The sequence below is a fragment of the Cervus elaphus genome, chromosome 14 (assembly GCF_910594005.1).
Source record: "Cervus elaphus chromosome 14, mCerEla1.1, whole genome shotgun sequence".
NCBI classification, from domain to species: Eukaryota; Metazoa; Chordata; class Mammalia; order Artiodactyla; family Cervidae; genus Cervus; species Cervus elaphus.
The window spans coordinates 13,062,109-13,083,634 of record NC_057828.1 but is presented as its reverse complement, the minus strand read 5'-3'; positions in this window follow the sequence as shown (position 1 = coordinate 13,083,634).

Below are 21,526 nucleotides of genomic sequence, written 5' to 3'. Positions count from 1 at the left end.
CTGTGTGGATCACAATAAACTATGGAAAATTCTGAAAGAGATGGGAATACCAGACCACCTGACCTGCCTCTTGAGAAACCTATATGCAGGTCAGGAAGCGACAGTTAGAACTGGACATGAACAACAGATTGGTTCCAAATAGGAAAAGGAATATGTCAAGGCTGTATATTGTCACCCTGCTTATTTAACTTCTATGCAGAGTACATCATGAGAAATGCTGGGCTGGAGGAAGCACCGGCTGGAATCAAGATTGCCAGGAGAAATATCAATAACCTCAGATATGCAGATGACACCATCCTTATGGCAGAAAGTGAAGAGGAACTAAAAAGCTTCTTGATGAAAGTGGAAGAGGAGAGTGAAAAAGTTGGCTTAAAGCTCAACATTCAGAAAACTAAGATCATGGCATCTGATCCCATCACTTCATGGGAAATAGATTGGGACAGAGTGGAAACAGTGTCAGACTATTTTTAGGGGCTCCAAAATCACTGAAGATGGTGATTGCCAACATAAAATTAAAAGACACATTGCTTGGAAGGAAAGTTATGACCAACCTAGATAGGATATTGAAAAGCAGAGACATTATTTTGTCAACAAAGGTCCATCTGGTCAAGGCTATGGTTTTTCCAGTGGTCATGTATGGATGTGAGAGTTAGACTGAAGAAAGCTGAGCGCCAAAAAATTGATGCTTTAGAACTGTGGTGCTGGAGAAGACTCTTGAGAATCCCTTGGACTGCAAGGAGATCCAACCAGTCCATCCTAAAGGAGATCAGTCCTGGGTGTTCATTGGAAGGACTGATGCTGAAGCTGAAACTCCAGTACTTTGGCTACCTCATGCGAAGAGTTGACTCATTGGAAAAGACCCTGATGCTGGGAGGGATTGGGGGCAGGAGGAGAAGGGGATGACAGAGAATGAGATGGTTGGATGGCATCACCGACCTGATGGACATGAGTCTGAGTAAATTCCGGGAGTTGGTGATGGGCAGGGAGGCCTGGCGTGCTGCAATTCATAAGGTCTCAAAGAGTCAGACACGACTGAGCGACTGAACTGAACTGAATGGTTAATGATATTGAATATATTTTCATGTACTTATTTGCCATCTGTATATTTTCTGTTAAATGCTGCTTCATTTCTTTGTCCATGTTGTAGTTGAATTGTATGGTTTGTTATATTTTAGAGTTGTTTTTTTTTTTTTTAATATCTCCAAAGTACTAGGCCTTTGCTGAATATAATGTGTGCTGATATTTGTCTCAATGTGTTTCTTGTCTACTCATTACCTTAACAGGTTCTTTCACAGAGGGATCTTTATTTTCATGCAGTTTAATTTATCAGATTTTCCTATTATGGATCAGGTTTTTGGTATTAAGAGCTATTTGTTAATTGCTCAGTTGTTTCCAACTCTTTGCAATCCCATGGACTGTAGCCCACGAGGCTCCTCTGTCCAGGGAATTCTCTAGGCAAGAATACTGCAGTGGGTAGCCATTCCCTTCTCTAGGGGATCTTCCTGACCCAGGGATTGAACCTGTGTCCCCTGTACTGGTAGGCAGATTCTTTACTGTCTGAGCCACTAGGGAGGCATGTTGGAATTTTTGTCTAACTAAATTTTTTCTTGTATTTTTCTAAAAAATATTTTATAGTTTGACATTTTACATTTAACTCTGTGATATTAGTAGTTAATTTCTGTCTATAAGCCTTATGTTGAGGTTCAATCATTTTATTTTTTTACCTGTAGATGTTCATTTGCTTTACTACCTCTTGCAAAGATTGAAAAGTCTATCTTTGGTCAAGTGTACATTTGAATGTCTATAATTCAGTTCCTTAAATCTATGTGTATATCCCTCTCACATTATCAGAGTCTTGATTATTATAGCTATTTAGTAAGTCTTGAAAATAGGTGAAGTGAGTCCTGACACTTAGTTTTTCTCAGAACTATCTTAGCTAACCTAGTTACTTAGTTTTTATACTTAAAAAATAGTATGATTATGTCCATGTTTACAAAAACTCTTTGGGGAATTTTGATGGAAATTCTTTGTGATAATTCATTTTATGGCCAACTTGATATATATGTGCATTTTGTCCGTATATTGTGTATATGATAATGAAGGTGAAAGGGGAGAGTGAAAAAACTGGCTTAAAATTCAATATTTAAAAAAAAAAACAAACCAAGATCATGGCATCTGGTCTCATCTCTTCACAGCAAATAGAAGGGGAAAAAATGGAAACGGTGACAGACTTTATTTTCTTGGGCTACAAAATCAATATGGATGGTGACTGCGGCCATAAAATTAAAAGATGCTTTCTCCTTGGAAGAAAAGCTATGGCAAACCTAGACAGTGTATTAAAAAGCAGAGACATCACTTTGCTGACAAAGGTCCTTGCAGTCAAAGCTATGGATTTTCCATTAGTCACGTATGGATGTGAGAGCTGGACCATAAAGAAGGCTGAGCACTGAAGAATTGATATTTTCAAACTGTGGTGAAGGAGAAGACACTTGAGAGTCTTTTGGATAGCAAAGGCATCAAGACAGACAATCCTAAAGGATGTCAAAGAATCTTTGGAAGGATGATGCTGAATGTGAAGCTTCAATATTTTGGCCACTTGATGTGAAGAGCTGATTCATTGGAAATGCCCCTGATGCTGGGAAAGATTGAGAGCATAAGGAGAAGAAGACAACAGAAGATGAGATGGTTGGACGACATCACCGATTCAATGGACATGAGTTTAAGAACACTGCAGGAGATAGTGAATGACAGGGAAGACTGGCTGCAGGCCTTGGGGTTGCAAATAGTCCTACATGTCTGAGCAACTGAACAATAACAACAACATCTTGTAATAGTCCAAAAATGAATGAAAACTCATTTCAATTACAATTTAAAGGGAACTATGATTTTAACATGCTATGTCTAATATCACATAGTTCAGTTCAGTTCAGTTCAGTCACTCAGTCGTGTCTGACTCTTTGCGACCTTATGAATTGCAGCACGCCAGGCCTCCCTGTCCATCACCAACTCCCGGAGTTTACTCAAACTCATGTCCATCGAGTTGGTGATGCCATCCAGCCATCTCATTCTCTGTCGTCCCCTTCTCCTCCTGCCCCCAATCCCTCCCAGCATCAGGGTCTTTTCCAATGAGTCAACTCTTCACATGAAGTGGCCAAAGTACTGGAGTTTCAGCTTCAGCATCAGTCCTTCCAATGAACACCAAGGACTGATCTCCTTTAGGATGGACTGGTTGGATCTCCTTGCAGTCCAGGGGACTCTCAAGAGTCTTTTCCAACACCACAGTTCAAAAGCATCAATTTTTTGGCGCTCAGCTTTCTTCACAGTCCAACTCTCACATCCATACATGACCACTGGAAAAACCATAGCCTTGACCAGATGGACCTTTGTTGGCAAAATAATGTCTCTGCTTTTTAATATCCTATCTAGTTTGGTCATAACTTTCCTTCCAAGCAATAAGCATCTTTTAATTTCATGGCTGCAATCACCATCTGCAGTGATTTTGGAGCCCCCCAAAATAAAGTCTGACACTATTTCCACTGTGTCCCCATCTATTTCCCATGAAGTGATGGGACCAGATGCCATGATCTTAGTTTCCTGAATGTTGAGCTTTAAGCCAACTTTTTCACTCTCCTCTTTCACTTTTTTTTTTTTTTTCTTCATACATTGATATGAATCAGCCATGGATTTACATGTATTCCCAATCCCGATCCTCTTTCACTTTTATCAAGAGGCTTTTTAGTTCCTCTTCACTTTCTGCCACATAGTTAGAGATTGGCAAATTGATGTTGAACTCTTGATTTATTTTATATCAAAGTTCATGTGCTTACTTTCTATATTAACATGTTTAAATATACCCTATACTATTTCCCTGAGGTAGACAGGATTTTATATGTGGTTGGCTGAATAAGGTCCTCTTACTAAAGTTGCTGATGTCCTAATCTCCATAACCCATGAATATATTACTACATATGGTAAAATAAACTTTATATATATATATATATGATTAAAGTAAGGATCTTGAGCAGGAGGATTATCCTGTTTCATTTGATGGGTCCAGTCAACTCCACAAGAAATTAGAGATACCAAGGGAACATTTCATGCAAAGATGGGTACAACAAAGGACAGAAACAGTGTGGACCTAACAGAAGCAGAAGATATTAAGAAGAGGTGGCAAGATACACAGAAGAACTGTACAATAAAAAGATCTTAATGATCCAGAAAACCATGATGGTTTGGTCAACAACCTAGAGTCAGACTCCTAGAATGCAAAGTGAAGTGATCCTTAGGGAGCATCACTACGAACAAAGCTAGTGGAGGTGATGGAATTGCAGCTGAACTATTTCAAATCCTCAAAGATGATGCTCTGAAAGTGCTGCACTCAATATGCCAGCAAATTTGGAGAACTCAGCAGTGGCTACAAGACTGCTGTAGCAGAAAAGGTGAGTTTTCATTTCAATTCCAAAGAAGGGCAAAGCCAAAGAGTGTTCAAACTACTGCATGATTGCACTCATTTCATATGATAGCAAAGTAATGCTAAAAAATTCTCCAAGCTAAGCTTCAACAGTACGTGAACTGAGAACTTTGAGATGTTCAAGCTGGATTTAGAAAAGGCAGAGGAACCAGAGATCAAATTGCCAACATCCATTGAATCAAAGAAAAAGCCAGAGAGTTCCAGGAAAACATCTACTTCTGCTTCATTGACTAAGCTAAAGCCTTTGACTGTGTGGATCACAGCAAACTGGAAAATTCTTCAAGAGATGGGAATACCACACCACCTTACCTGCATCCTGAGAAACCTGTATGCAGGTCAAGAAGCCATAGTTAGAACCAGACACGGAACAATGGACTGGTACCAAATTGGGAAAGGAGTATGTCAAGGCTGTATGTTGTCACCCTGCCTATTTACCTTATATGCAGTGTACATCATGCAGAATGCTAGGCTAAATGAAGCACAAGCTGCAATCAAGATTACCTGGAGAATTATCAATAACTTCAGATATGCAGTGACACCACCCTTATGGCAGAATGCAGAGGAACTAAAGAGCCTCTTGATGAATGTGAAAAATGAGAGTGAAAAAGCTAAAACTAAAAAGCCAAAAGTGAAAAGTTAAAACTCATCTTTCAAAAAGATCCTGGCATCCTGTCCCAACACTTCATGGCATATGGATGGGGAAACAATGGAAACAGTGACAAACTTTATTTTCTTGGGCTCCAAAATCACTGCAGATGGTGACTACAGCCATGAAATTAAAATTCACTTGCTTCTTTGAAGAATAACTATGACCAACATAGACAGCATATTAAAAAGCAGAGACATCACTTTGCCAACAGAGGTCCATATAGTCAAAGCTATGGTTTTTTTCAGTAGTCATTTATGGATATGAGAGTTGAACCATAAAGAAAGCAAGAGAGCCAAAGAGCTGATGCTTTTGAACTGTGGTGTTGGAGAAGACTCTTGAGAGTCCCTTGGACTGCAAGGAGATCAACCCAGTCAATCCTAAAGGAAATCAATCCTGAATATTCATTGGAAGGACTGATTCTGAAACTGAAGTTCTGATACTTTGGCTATCTGATGCAAGGAGACTACTCATTAAAAAAGACCCTGATGCTGGGAAAGATTGAAGGCAGAAGGAGAGGCGATGTTTGGTTGACATCGCTGACTCAGTGGACATGAGTTTGAGCAAGCTCTGGGAGATTGTGAAAGACAGGGAAGCCTGGTGTGCTGCAGTCCATGGGGTTGCAAAGAGTTAGACACAGCAGAGCAACTGAGTAACAATATCAACAGCAAATGTAATCATATGGGTCACAAGCGAGGCGATCAGAGTCAGTGAATATGTAAGTACTGAGACAGAATCTTTGAAGTTAAAGGAGCAAGCCACTGGCCAAAGAATGGAGGTGGTCCTTTGAGGCAGAAAAAGTAATTGTTTCTTCCCTGGAGTCTCCAGAATGAAAGCAGACCTGCAGACACTGATTTTAGCCCAGTTAATCTGATTTTGCACTTCTGACTTTCAGAACGTGAAGATAATAATTTGTTTTCTGTTTTAAATCATCATGTTGCAGGCAATTTATCACAGTAACGGTAAGGATTGAATTTATCATGATAGCCCTCTTTTCTATTACATGTCATTCAGCTTTCTAAGACTAACATCCAAAGGCCACCATTCTCTAGTAGCAAATGTATATGATCTTCTATCTTCTGTAAGAGGTTTTCAGTAATGCTTTCTATTCTGCACCAGATTAAATATTTTCTATTTCTTAAACTTTTTATCAGTTGAGGCTTTGCTTACATTCACCCTTAAACTCACACACATCCTCTTCTCCTTTTCATAATCATTCATCAAAGTCCCAGTTTAATTTATAGCTCACTCTGATGGTTTCATCTAGTTTTTATTGATATTATGTCTTTTTCCCCCTATTCCAGTAATGAGTGTCATTACCTGTTTTGCTTAGGCAGCTGCTATAAATGGTTTTCTAGTAAAGTCTTCTGTGAACTTCTTGCATCCCACTCTCAGCTACTTTGTATAAAAATGAATTGCAAATGTTTGAGATAATTCTTGTTCATAGTTTAGCTTTTGTGAACTTCAGCAGTGCCTCTAAATACAGCACACCTATTGCAAGGAACAGAAACCACTAAAATTATTTTGGATAAATGGGGATGTTTTTGTAAATAAATGTTTGTTTCAATAACATTCATGTAATAAAAGAAAAAAAATAGAGGAGAAAAAGAAACTAAATAGAACAATAGAATAACAGGAAGCAAGGACACTTCCTTACAACAAATGGCTTCATGTTGTTATCTTATTTCCTCTGCCAGCAACCCTTCTTAAGTGTCTGTTTGGTCTCACATTGCACACTGCTCTAAACCTAACTTTAAAAGACCTTTTAACTCATCTAATTGTCAGTTAAATGAATTAATTGTGCAGTACAATATAATACAAATACAATTCACCTAATTGCATCTAATTATAGATTCTTTTAGTTCAAATTATCAAAAGATTAAGAATCAGATTGTCCAAGGACTTGAGTGTTAGCAATAAAGTACCACTCTTGGTCCAATTATCTTTTTGTATGATAGGGGATAGAGCTAATACATAACATAGTACAAACTTGTACATGAATTTGAATAGCAAAGTTTCATAGAAAAGAAAGGTCTGAATATAGGGAATTTGACAAATGTCTATCACAAAGCACAAAATTAAATGAAATAAAAGTAATACCTGACCTCAAAAGACAGGACTACTTTAATGTTGTGTGTAGTCTGTGCATTGGACTTCAATTTAAGATGATAAATTTAATTTAAACAGATGAAAATGTCTGTTCATGGTCTTGTTAGCCACCATGAGAAATTGTGCTTATGAGGTTACTATATTTAAGCAGAATTTAGCAGTATAATCTAGGGAGTTATATGAGTTTATGATAGAAGTAATTGTACTTTTATTTGCTTTTTATGTTTATTGGTTTAATGGTTTTATTAGTCCCTATTTGCTTAGTTATTTATATTACTTTGATACCAAAAAGCAAATGGATTAATAGAAATGAGCATCTTAATCGTAGGCATACTTAGAACTGAAATGTAACCAAAATCTATGAAAGGTTTTATGTGCATTTATTTCATTTAACCACCTCCATGTATTAGTCATATATTGGAACACTTTTTAGGCTTATAAAATATACATGTAATACAAGTAATGGCTTATAAAAATACACAGGCATATTTTTCTCATGAAACAAGGGATATAGCTGTCAGAGTTATAGAAATTTATTAAAAATAAAATAAGATTTTTCTGAAGAACCAGATTTAAGAACTTCTTTTTCAAGTTGCAAAGTATATCTTACTTTCATTTATTCTAATTTCAGCAGATATGTCCAACATCATTAAAGTTGTCTTGAATAAGTTATAATGAATTATTACTCTTATTTGAGTATCCAACCTCTGGAATTTGAATAAGCCTAAGGGTGGGAATCCTGGTTTTCCTCTATAACTATCTTGCTCACCCACAAGTGACTTCCCATACTCTTCTTTCTTTGTGCTTAAATGTTAGTATTTGCCACAACATCATTAGCCTATGGATTGTTCCTTGTTGAATTCACCTAAACCAAATAACAACTATTACATTTATAAATCTAAAACCTTATATTCTGTCCAAGTTTCTCTCCTAAGCTCCTCAACCATATCTAACTTCTTGTAGTTCACACACACTCAAAAGAAAAGTGAAAGTTTAGTCACTCAGTCACATCCTACTCTTTGCGAGCCCATGGACTGTAACCTACCAGGCTCCTCCATCCATGGGTTTCTCCAGGCAAGAATACTAGAGTGGGTTGCCATTTCCTTCTCCAGGGGATCTTCCTAGCCTAGCGATTGAACCTGGGTCTCCAACGTTGTAGGCAGATGCATTACCATCTAGACACCAGGGAAGTCCTACATACACTCAGACATTGCATAATTAACTATGACACCAAATTGTTATAATTGAACGTATATGGCAATCTCCTGTTGGTCCAGTGGTTAGGACTCTCCACTTCCACTTCTGGGGCCTGAATTTGATCCCTGGTTGGGGAAATAAGAACTTTGCAAGCCACATGGTACATCCAAAATAAAAGTTGAACGTATAATATTTTCTCTTCTGCTTACAGCAGCACTGTAGGTAACCTGAAAACTTCCTTTATCTCTGATATTGATTATTTGATGCATTACCACATTTGTCTCCAAGACTGAGGGATTATTTCCTCATGATTTGTGAATATTGCTAGCATCAGCTCTCCTCAGAAAATGCCTCCTCTGAAAAGAGGCACTTCATCAAATGTCACTTCTTCTTGGGAAGTCCATACCTATGACTGTTGATCTGGGAGTGTGAATATCAGTCTCTTTACAGAAAGCAGGGTCATTCTAAAGGACTTTCTCAGCTCTTTCCATTTCTTTCTCTGTAGCATTAGCATAAACCTTATTCAGAACTGTAACTTACTCCAGATTCTCTCTCTGTCCAAGCCTGTTCCAAACTCATCCCATGCAGGGTGAGAAAGCAGATGCCAAGATAAGATATTTTAAGATTTTTCTGAAGTACTGCACTTAACTTTTATTTCAAGTTCCATGGTATATCTTACTATCTTGGGATAGGATGGGATGTTGCTGGTGGATCACCTACTAACTTACTGACCATAAGGACACCATCATCACTGATGAAGACAACACGGATAGGACCTAGTATAAGGAAGACTTGCAATTGTTATTTTGGCTGTGGTAAGATGAGATGGGGCAAATAGATGTGGCAAGTAGATGGGGAAATAATGGAAACAGTGACAGACTTTATTTTCTAGGGCTCGAAAATCACTCCAGATGGTGATTGCAGCCATGAAATTAAAAGACACTTGCTCCTTGGAAGAAAAGCTATGAACAACCTAGACAGCATATTAAAAAGCAGAGACATTACTTTGTCAACAAAGGTCCATCTAGTCAAAACTATGTTTGTTTTTTTTTTAGTAGTCATGTATGGATGTGAGAGTTGGACCAAAAAGAAAGCTGGGCACAGAAGAATTGATGCTTTTGAACTGTGGTGTTGGAGAAGATTCTTAAGAGTCCCTTGGACTGCAAGGAAATCAAACCAGTCAATCCTAAAGGTAATCTGTCCTGAATATTAATTGGAAGGACTGGTGCTGAAGCTGTAATCCTTTGACCACCTGATGCAAAGGGTCTTTTCATTGGAAAAGACCCTGATGCTGGGAAGATTGAAAGCAGGAGGAGAAGGGGATGATAGAGGATGAGATGGTTGGATGGCATCACCGACTCAATGGACATGAGTTTGGGTAAACTCCGGGAGTTGGTAAAGGACAGGGAAGCCTGGCATGCTGCAGTCCATGGGGTCGCAAAAAGTCGGACACGACTGAGTGACTGAACTGAATTGAACTGAAGGTGAGATGGAATTCCAGTGGAGGAGGGTATGGTATTAGCAACAGTGCACTAGTTGCTGAGTGTAAATAATGCATTTGAAAAAAGATAAGGTAAAGGCGAGAATGATTAGGGCTTCCCAGTGGTGCTCATGTTAAAGAACCTGCTTGCCAATGCAGGAGATATAAGAGACACTGGTTCCATCCTTGGGTTGGGAAGATCCCCTGGAGGTAAGCATAACAACCTACTCCAGTATTCTTGCCTAGAGAATCCCACGGACAGAGGAGCCTTGTGGGCTACAGTCCATAGGGTCACACAGAGTTGGACATGACAGAAATGACTTAGCATGCATGCACAAGTATGATTAATCAGAAGCTAATGGCCAAATGTGGAGGCCAGAAGGCCCCATAGTAGCATTTAAAGAGGACCTGGTTTCTTTTAGCTGGAGGGAAGAGAAATTTGAGTAAAAGTGCCCCTAACACAATAATGCTTGCTAAGATGCTCAGTTCTGTCCAACTCTTTGTGAACCCATGGACTGCAGCCCACCAGGCTCCTCTGTCCATGGAATTCTCCAGGAAAGAATACTGGGGTGGGTAGACATTCCCTTCTCCAGGGGATCTTTCCTGACCCAGAGATCAAATCCGGGTCTCCAGCACTGCAGGCAGATTCCTTACTGTGTGAGCCATGAGAGAAGTGTGGACTCATTGGAAGAGACTGTCATGCTGGGAATGACAGAGGGCAGGAGGGAAATGGGGAGACAAAGGATGAGATGGTTGGATGGCACCACCGACTTAATGGACATAAGTTTGAGCAAACTCTGGGAGATGGTGAAGGACAGGGAAGCCTGGTGTCCTGCAGTTCAGGTGGTGACAAAGATTCAGACATAACTTAGTGACTGACTACAACTGAGTAACAAGACTAGCAGATTCCCAGGAAGTTTGAACTCTCATTTGAGGTAGGTTGCCATGGCTGGATCAGGGCATTTGTTGAGAAAGAACAGGACCCTCAATCATGGAATGAGGACTTCTGGGTTTATGCCCCTGAGAATCTTGAATCTTTAGATCACTTGGAATCCTCTGGTTCTGGCAAGGTGGACCACACTTTTCCACTAAGGGCCACATTGCTTGAAGACAATGCAAAGGCTTCTCTTTATAGTACAAAATAAGCCATTACACAGTGTCTGCTCATACCTTCCCTCTTAGTCACTAACGCAGAGACCAGGGTTAAGTCACAACATAATTTCACTGCAGACTTACTCAGTCTTATTTATGACTAAATAAATGATACTTCAAAATACCTGAGAATCTAGCCAACATGTACCAGCAGAAGCAAAAGACTTTTCACAAAAATGCATCAAGTGGGCATATGGACATTTACTTAAATTTTGGGATGGGGTTTAAAATGTAGAGTCATTCAATTATTGATAGAATTGAAAGGAATAAGTCTCAGAGAGATCCTGTAGCCAGTGCTTATAGGTACAAAACAGTATGATCCTACAAAACAATATTAAGACTTTACTATCAACTATAAACAGAGTTAGTGGAGATGATGGAATTCCAGCTGAACTATTTCAAATCCTCAAAGATGATGCTCTGAAAGGGCTGCACTCAATATGCCAGCAAATTTGGAAAACTCAGCAGTGGCCACAGGACTGGAAAAGGTCAGTTTTCATTTCAATTCCAAAGAAAGGCAATATCAAAGACTGTTCAAACTACTGCATGATTGCACTCATTTCACATGATAGCAAAGTAATGTGCAAAATTCTCCAAACTAGGCTTCAACAGAATGTGAACTGAGAACTTCAAGATGTTCAAGCTGGATTTAGAAAAGGGAAAGTAACCAGAGATCAAATTGCCAGCATCTGTTAGATCATAGCAAAAGCTAGAGAATTTCAGGAAAACATCTAATTTTGTTTCACTGACTATGCTAACACATTTGACTGTGTGGATCACAACAAACTGGAAAAAAGATGGGAATACCAGACCACATTACCTGCCTCTTGGGAAACCTGTATGCAGAACAAGAAGCTACAGTAAGACTGGACATGGGACAATGAACTCATTCAAATTGGGAAAGAAGGATGTCAAGACTATATATTATCACCCTGCTTATTTAGCTTATATTCAGAGTACATCATGTGAAATATTGGGCTGGATGAATCACAAAATGGAATCAAGGTTGCTTGGAGAAAGATCAGCAACCTCAGATATGCAGATTGATACCACTTTAATGACAGAAAGCAAAGAGGAACTAAATAGCCTCTTGATGAAGGTGAAAGAGGAGAGTGAAAAAGCTGGCTTAAAACTCAACATTCAAAAAACTAAGATCGTGACATCTGGTTCCATGATTTCATGACAAATAGATGGGGAAACAGTGGAAACAGTGACAAATTTTATTTTGGGGGCTCCAAAATCACTGCAGATGATGACTGCAGCCATGAAATAAGATGCTTACTCCTTGAAATAAAAGCTATGACCAACCTAGGCAGCATATTGAAAACTAGAGACATTACTTTGCCAACAAAGGTCCATCTAATCAAAGCTATGGTTTTCCCAGTAGTCATGTATGGTTGTGAGAGTTGGACCATAAAGAAAGCTGAGCACCAAAGAATTAATACTTTTGAACTATGGTGTTGAAAAAGACTTTTCAGAGGCACTAGGATCCTCTGCAAGGAGTTCAAAGCTGTCAATCCTAAAGGGACCTAATCCTGAATATTCATTAGAGGGACTGATGCTGAGCCTGAAGCATGCGTATTTTGACCACCTGATGAGCAGAGTTGACTCGCTGGAAGAAATCCTGATGCTGGGAAAGATTGAAGGCAGGAGGAGAATGGAGTGACAGAGGATCAGAGGGTTGGGTGGCATCACTGACTCAATGAACATGAGTTTGAGCAAGTTTCAGGAGATGGTGAGGGACAGGGAGGCCTGGCATGCTGCAGTCCACGGGGTCACAAAGAGTCGGACATGACTGAGTGACTAAACGACAGCAATAAACTATAAAATTGCAGAGTTTAATACTTAAATATGGGAAATTTTTTATAATTAAAGGAAGAAATAAATGCCTCTCCATCACAGATACATTTGATAATTCCCTTCATTGTCATTTCATTTTAAACTTGGAAAGAAATATTTGACTTCCAAAGTCATTTTGTGAGCACTGTTTCTAGCAAATATTACTATCTATGACTTCTTGTATTGGAGTGTATGTGTGTGTGTGTGTGAATTTTCCACCACTTACATATGTAGACCTTAGAATATACTGTACTGTATTTTTCCCACACTGAGAGATGGAGCATTAAAGACAAAAAGCAGAACCACTGCTTCCACATAATTTGCTATTTATCAAAGTTTTCAACATTTATATTCAAGTGGGAAAAAAACAAAGTTGATGAACTCCTCATATTTTCATTGATTTTTAAATTTCAGAACAGTTATTCTCTTCTTTATCCTTTATCCTATGTAGACTGGTATTTTGCTTAAGAGAGAGGATTTTAGCATCTGATTGCCTGATTTCAAATCAACACTTATCCACTTGCAAGTGTGAAACTTAAGAAAATAAGTCACTACAAATGACCCAATTTCATTCCATTTTATGACTGAGTAATATTTCATTGTATGTATGCAATGAAATATATTACATATATTAACAATAGGACATGGAAGGAACCTACGTGTCTATCAATAATTGGATGTACATATATAATATGTACATCCAATTATTGATGTACATATATATTATATATGTACATCCAATTATATGTACATCCAATATATATATTATATATATATAAACTGTATTGCATCTTTATCTGTTTATTTGTTGATAGACATTTATGCTGCTTCTATGCCCTACCTATTGTAAATAGTGCTTCCCTGGTAGTCAGCTGGTAAAGAATCTGCCTGCAATGTGGGAGACGTGGGTTTGATCCCTGGGTTGGGAAGATCCACTGGAGAAGGGAAAGGCTACCCACTCTGGCATTCTGACTTGGAGAATTCCATGAACTGTATAGTCTATGGGATCTCAGAGTCAGACACAACTGAGAGACTTTCATTTTCACTTTTCACCACATTTTCTTTATGTATTCATTTGTTGATAAACATTTAGGTTGCTTCCATGTCCTGGTTATTATAAATAGTGCTACAATGAACATTGAAGTGTATGTGTCTTAAGGTATAAAGACTGTCATACAGAGCGAAGTAAGTCAGACAGAGAAAATAAATATTGTACACTAATGCATATATGTAGAACCTAAATGAAAACGTATAGATGATCTTATTTGCAAAGCAGAAATAGAGACACAGACATAGAGAACAAACATATGGATCGATACCTAGGAGGAAGATGTGGGAGAGATGAATTGGGAAATTGGGAATGACATATATACACGATACTGTATATAATATAGATAACTAATGAGAACCTACTAGGGAGCACAGGGAACTTTACTTAATGCTCCGTGGTGACCAAAATGGGAAAGAAATCCAAAAACAATGGATATATTTAAATTTATAGCTGATTCACTTTGATGTACATACAAATTAACACAACATTGTAAAGCAACTATACTCATAAAAATAAATAAAACAAAAAGAAAAGATGTCAGGCTCTCTGTGCCTCAGCTCTTTGCGCCTCTGTACCTTCCTTTTCTGTAAAAGGAAAGTAACCATAGAAACTATATTATGGATTTGTAATGCTTAAATGAATAAAATCTATAAGCTGAATAGCATAGGGGCTGGAACATATCAAGGATTTAATAAATATTAATAGCTACTAGCAATTACAGAGGGCATTCTTTCATTAATCTGATAAAGACATTTGATGTGTTTGGCCTAGAATCATCAACACCAACTAATGCTGATACCTACCAATTATAGAAGCTAATTATTATTATTTTTTTGAGTAAACCTTATTCATTAGAACTAATTATAATGAAGTACCTAACCATGTCTATTCTTATCTGCAACCCATGCATCTAATTAAAAAACTGCAAGTAGAAACTTAAAAAAAAGAAAAAAAAAAGCTTAAGAATTAACTTTAGTTGTTATAGTACTTTAAACTCTGTCATATATGTAGCACATTAAAGCATAATAGATATAGCAAAATAGATCAAGTGAAATCATTAATATACAGAGTTTTTGTATCATCTTTGATATCTACAGTGCAGTTCTGAAGGTCAATATGACAGTCATTATATTGCCTGATTTCCCAGGCAAGAATACAGGAGTGGGTTGCCATTTCTTTCTCCAGGGGATCTTCCAGACCAAGGAATTAAACCCTCATATTCTGCATTGGCAGGTGAATTCTTTATCAATGAGACACCAGGGAAGCCCATGGAATGACAATAACCGGTTAGCATTGCTTCTTCCATCTCTTTAAGCCCCAACTATCTGCCATTAAGGACCAAAGGATCGGTCTTACATTTAGATCTTTAATTCATTTTGAGTTTATTTTTGTGTATGGTGTTAGAAAGTGTTCTAGTTTCATTCTTTTACAAGTGGTTAACCAGTTTTCCCAGCACCATTTATTAAAGAGATTGTCTTTTTCCCATTGTATATCCTTGCCTCCTTTGTCAAAGATAAGGTGCCCATAGGTATGTGGATTTATCTATGGGTTTTCTATTTTATTCCATTGATCTATATTTCTGTCTTTGTGCCAGTACCATACTGTCTTGATGACTGTGGCTTTGTAGTAGAGCCTGAAGTCAAGCAGGTTGATTCCTCCAGTTCCATTCTTCTTTCTCAAGATTGCTTTGCCTATTCGAGGTTTTTGTATTTCCATACAAATTGTGAAATTATTTGTTCTAGTTCTGTGAAAAATACCGTTGGTAGCTTGATAGGGATTGCATTGAATCTATAGATTGCTTTGGGTAGTATAGCCATTTTGACAATATTGATTCTTCCAATCCATGAACACGGTATATTTCTCCATCTGTTTGTGTCCTCTTTGATTTCTTTCATCAGTGTTTTATAGTTTTCTATGTATAGGTCTTTTAGGTCTTTTGTTTCTTTAGGTAGATATACTCCTAATATTTTATTCTTTTTGTTGCAATGGTGAATGGTATTGTTTTCTTAATTCTCTTTCTGTTTTCTCATTGTTAGTGACCCAATCAAAAAATGGGCCAAAGAACTAAACAGACATTTCTCCAAAGAAGACATACAGATGGCTAACAAACACATGAAAAGATGCTCAACATTACTCATTATCAGAGAAATGCAAATCAAAACCACAATGAGGTACCATCACACGCCAGTCTGGATGGCTGCTATCCAAAAGCCTACAAGCAACAAATGCTGGAGAGGGTGTGGAGAAAAGGGAACCCTCTTACACTGTTGGTGGGAATGCAAACTAGTACAGCCACTATGGAGAACAGTGTGGAGATTTCTTGAAAAACTGGAAATAGAACTGTCATATGACCCAGAAATCCCACTCCTGGGCATACACACCAAGGAAACCAGATCTGAAAGAGACACATGTACCCCAATGTTCATTGCAGCACTGTTTATAATAGCCAGGGCATGGAAGCAACCTAGATGCCCATCAGCAGATGAATGGATAAGGAAGCTGTGGTACATATACACCATGGAATATTACTCAGCCATTAAAAAGAATTCATTTGAACCAGTCCTAATGAGATGGATGAAACTGGAGCCCATTATACAGAGTGAAGTAAGCCAGAAAGATAAAGACCCATACAGTATACTAACACACATATATATGGAATTTAGAAAGATGGTAATGATAACTCCATATGCAAAACAGAAAAAGAGACACAGATGTATAGAACAGACTTTTAGACTCTATGGGAGAAGGCGAGGGTGGGATGTTTTGAGAGAATAGCGTCGAAACATGTATATTATCAAGGGTGAAACAGATCACCAGCCCAGGTTGGATGCATGGGACAAGTGCTCGGGGCTGGTGCACTGGGAAGACCCAGAGGAATCGGGTGGAGACGGAGGTGGGAGGGGGATCGGGATGGGGAATACATGTAAATCCATGGCTGATTCATGTCAATGTATGACAAAAACCACTACGATATTGGAAAGTAATTAGCTTCCAACTAATAAAAATAAATTGAAAAAAATTAAAAAAAATAATATACTGTGGGAAAAAAAAAAAAAAGGACCAAAGGACCAACTGAGTTGTTACTCACCTTTCCTAGGCAGTTTTTCATTGGTTTGCTTCTTTATTTTGTCTTGTTTTTTCCTAAAATCTTGCCTGCTTTACTTATTCAAGTTAATGTCCTGGCCCCTACAAGCATTTGGATCCATGATTAACATTTTATCATAATATTCTACATGTGTATTGTAGGAAAGAATAAGGCAAGTCAGAAGGAAATGCATCATTAAGAATGAGAAAAGAAGAGAAAGCTTGATGATGAGAAGAAAGGAATAAAAAAGAGAAAGAATGAAAGAGATAAAGAAAGGAAGTCCACTAAAAGAAAAAAAAAATCCCCCAAATCTCTCTTTATTTAGGCTGGAAATTTCCTATCGTAAATGACTTAATATCCTCTTAAAATAATTTATTTTATTCCTTGTTAATGTTTATTAGTAATTTGTGTTGATTGACTTTTATGGTTTCATTGCATTTCACTTTTCATGAGCGTACCATGTTTGATCTGGAGAAGTAAATGGCAACCCAGAGAATCCCATGGACACAGGAGCCTGGCAGGCTACCGTCCATGGAGTCACAAAAGTTGGACACAACTTAGTGATAAAACCACTACCATGTTTGATCCTGAACATCAATGGAACCATAAAACACAAAATAACATGTATGTAATTGAACTAGATATTGGAAATTTGAAAATAAAAATAGAAGAAAATTCTCCATCTTATGCAGCAATTTACATTCTCTGCTTAATTTTTCATTTATTGATATGACCATGAAAAGCTCAGGAAAATGAGAAGAAAGCAGTAATGATCATTTAATACTGAAAGACCAGAAAATAGTGAAAATAAAATGAAAAGTTTAATGACTGTGTGATAAGAGGATGAAAGAAAGTTAGCTTGGGTCAGAGAATTTGGACAACAGTGACCTGAGTCGCTGAAAAATTCAGGAGTATTTACAGTCAGAAGCATTATTATAGACTTTTGATGGGATTGTATTGAGCACAGAGTTCAGGAAGAAAAATGGGAGGCGATTTGAGATTCTAATGTACTACAGTCTTAGACTACAATTAAGTAAAATAATTGGTAATGTCTTTTACATGATGTAAACAAAAGTAAATAAAAGTAAAATGTAACAGGCAATGAAAGCTAATTTAAAAACCAGATCTTTACAAAAGGCTTTGTGAGTACTTAAAGGAAGCAGGCCAATTTGAAGCAAATAACTTGAGTATTAGCAAAAGGAAAAAAACCATCTCATATTTATACATACAGCATAATGAGCTAAAAAACACAGTAAGGGAAATACATTAAATTAGCATAATTTTATTTCACTATTCAAACTTGAAACTTGGAAATTGATTTTGTTTCAATTACTGCATTCTCTTGTATTTTAAATCTACTCTTTTATCAAATTCAGATACTTCTCATTCTATAGATATTAACCATGTTACATAGTTACATAATAATATAAAGTTCTGCTCATTAAGTTTGCTCTTATCGAAAGAGTACTCATAGTTACATTTTGTTAAAGTAGACAATTAATAAATTGAATATTTATTTTTATTACTATAGAATGAAATTTGTACTGGATTGTCTTATAACACACCAAAACTGCTGTTTGATGAAAAGCTCCAACTTTTTGTAAAATCATTGACCTGCATCAGTTCAGTTCAGTTGTTCAGTTGTGTCCATTTCTTTGCAACCCCATGGACTGCAGCACACCAGGCTTTACTCTCCATCACCGACTCCCAGAGTTTGCTCAAACTCATGTCCATTAAATCAGTGATGCCATCCAACCATCTCATCCTCTGTCATCCCCTTCTCCTCCTGTCTCTAATCTTGCCCGGCATCAGGGTCTTTTCCAATGAGTCAGCTCTTCCCATCAGGTAGCCAAATTATTGGAGCTCGAGGCCCAGCATCAGTCCCTCCAGTGAATATTGAGGATTGATTTCCTTTAGGATTGACTGTTTTGACCTCCTTGCAGCCCAAGGGAATCTCAAGTGTCTTCTCCAACACCACAGTCCAAAAGCATCAATTCTTCAGTGTTCAGCCTTCTTTATGGTCCAACTCTCACATCCATACATGGCCAGTGGAAAAACCATAGCTTTGACTAGACAGACTTTTGTTGGCAAAGTAATGTCTCTGCTTTTTAATATGCTGTCTAGGTTGGTCATAGCTTTTCTTCCAATGAGCAAGTGACTTTTAATTTCATGGCTGAAGTTACCATCTTCAGTGATTTTGGAGCCCAAGAAAATAAGGTCTGTCACTGTTTCCACTGCCCCCCATGTATTTGCCATAAAGTGATGTGACTGGATGATGATCATAGTTTTTTGAATGATGAATTTTAAGCCAGCTTATTCACTGTCCTCTTTCACTTTCATCAAGAGGCTCTTTAGTTTTTCTTCACTTCCTGCCATAAGGGTGGTGTCATCTGCATATCTGAGGTTATTGATATTTCTCCTGGCAATCTTGAGTCCAGCTTGTGCTTCCTCCAGCCCAGTGTTTCTCATGATGTACTCTGCATATAAGTTAAATAAGCGGGGTGACAATATACAGCCTTGACATATGCCTTTTCCTATTTGGAACCAGTCTGTTGTTCCATGTCCAGTTCTCACTGTTGCTTCCTGACCTGCATATAGGTTTCTCAAGAGGTAGGTCAGGTGGTCTAGTATTCCCATCTCTTGAAAAATTTTCCAGTTTATTGTGATCCACACAATCAAAGGTTTTGGCATAGTTAATAAAGTAGAAGTTGATCTGGATAATATAATTTATAATACTAATAATTATTATAGGCATTTGTTATGCATTCTTTGACTCAAATTCTACTAAAAGACATAATTTTTAATTTTTGAAATTAAATTTTTTCTTCTATTTTCAAATTTAAGCCCTAAATCCTTTGGCATAAAGAACAAAAATTAACATTTTTGCTTTCACAAATTATACAATTTGAATTTTCAGAGAAAATCAGGCATACTGACTCTGTAAAAGAAAAAAAAGATTCTCCCACAATGAAAGTCATACAATCAGCTTGTTATATATTTTAACTAGGTTATTTGTAGGCCATAGTAATTCAAGCAAAATGAAGAACTGATGTATGGGTAATTTCTTTTTGTCTCATGGTCTACAAGTGATCACACCAACAGTGAAGTGAACAGTGTTTTGTACTGTTAAATTATAAAATTCTTCACATTCTCCTAGCAAGATTTCTTAGAAATAATAATAAATGTAGCAATTGAAAATATACTATTAAAGATACTATTCTAAATATTATCATGCAAAAGTCTTAATGTTAAATAATAGAAAAGATCATTCACTTTATGTAGTGTTACAGTTTACAGTCCTACTGAGTACAGTGCATGGGATCTCAAAATAGCAGGACTTAACTTAGCAACTAAAGAAGAAGAACAATATTGTCTTTCCAGTCAGACCTAACAACTTAAAAAAAAAAAAAGGAGAAATTCTATTTTTATACTGCTGGAATTTATTTTTCATAACATTTCCCATTTGGAATCCCTGGAAAAGATTTTAGCATGTTTACATACCTACTCTGCAGACCTAAACTTGATAAGCTAAATAAACAGTGTTTTCAGGAATTGCAGGTAGGTCTGAGGTATAATGGAAAGGAAACCAGATCCACAGACAGACCTGTGCCCAAACTATGGATACACCACTATCTAAATGTTTTCATTGGGATGTGTTATTGATTTCTACAGTTTTTATATCCAAACAAATTTCAGAGACTTTGTAAGGGTCAAAGTAAGTGGCTTAGGGAAATGAACAATAAACAGTGTTTTCCACTTATATGTAATCAAAATTGTGGGCATTTTTTGAGATAAAAATGTATACAGAAAACTAAGACATACACAAAAAAATCTCACAATTTAATGGTTGAATTAGAATGATAAACAAGCAAAGCACTTATTTTATATGACAAATTCCAAATGAAATAATGAACAAGTCACAGAACTATGAACAAAGTGATAGTGGAATCTAAGGAAAGAAGCAAAAATCTGCAAGAAATGGACAGTAAACTATAAAATATTTTAAAATTTCAATTTGAAAAATTTATTTGGGGGAAGTTCTCACTCCTATTCTGAATTTACAGAGAGCTGTCATGTTTAAAAATAGTGTGACCAAAAAATTTTAAAATAATTTTTTAGTCAATACCTCTACAGGGCTTTTACAACTTGCAAAGAAAACGTCCTCACAGCAGAAATATTTTGTTTATCATTCAATTATCTAATATACCTTGAATTATATTGAGCACAGTATAAATCCTTTAATCTTTCTCATGAGAATGTCATACTGATAAACTATCATAAATATCCAAACTTAGTAACATTAAAAATGTATCTTAAGTATTTTCAAATTACGTGTATATAATTATGTGCTTTAAACTAAATGTGTTACATTTGTTAAATCATAACATAGATATGCTACATGTCTAAAGATGAAATTATTTTGAAAAGCAAGAATAACCCAAATAATATTCTTCCTTATCAAATGGAGTAAAACCTTGATTTTAATGGACAATAGA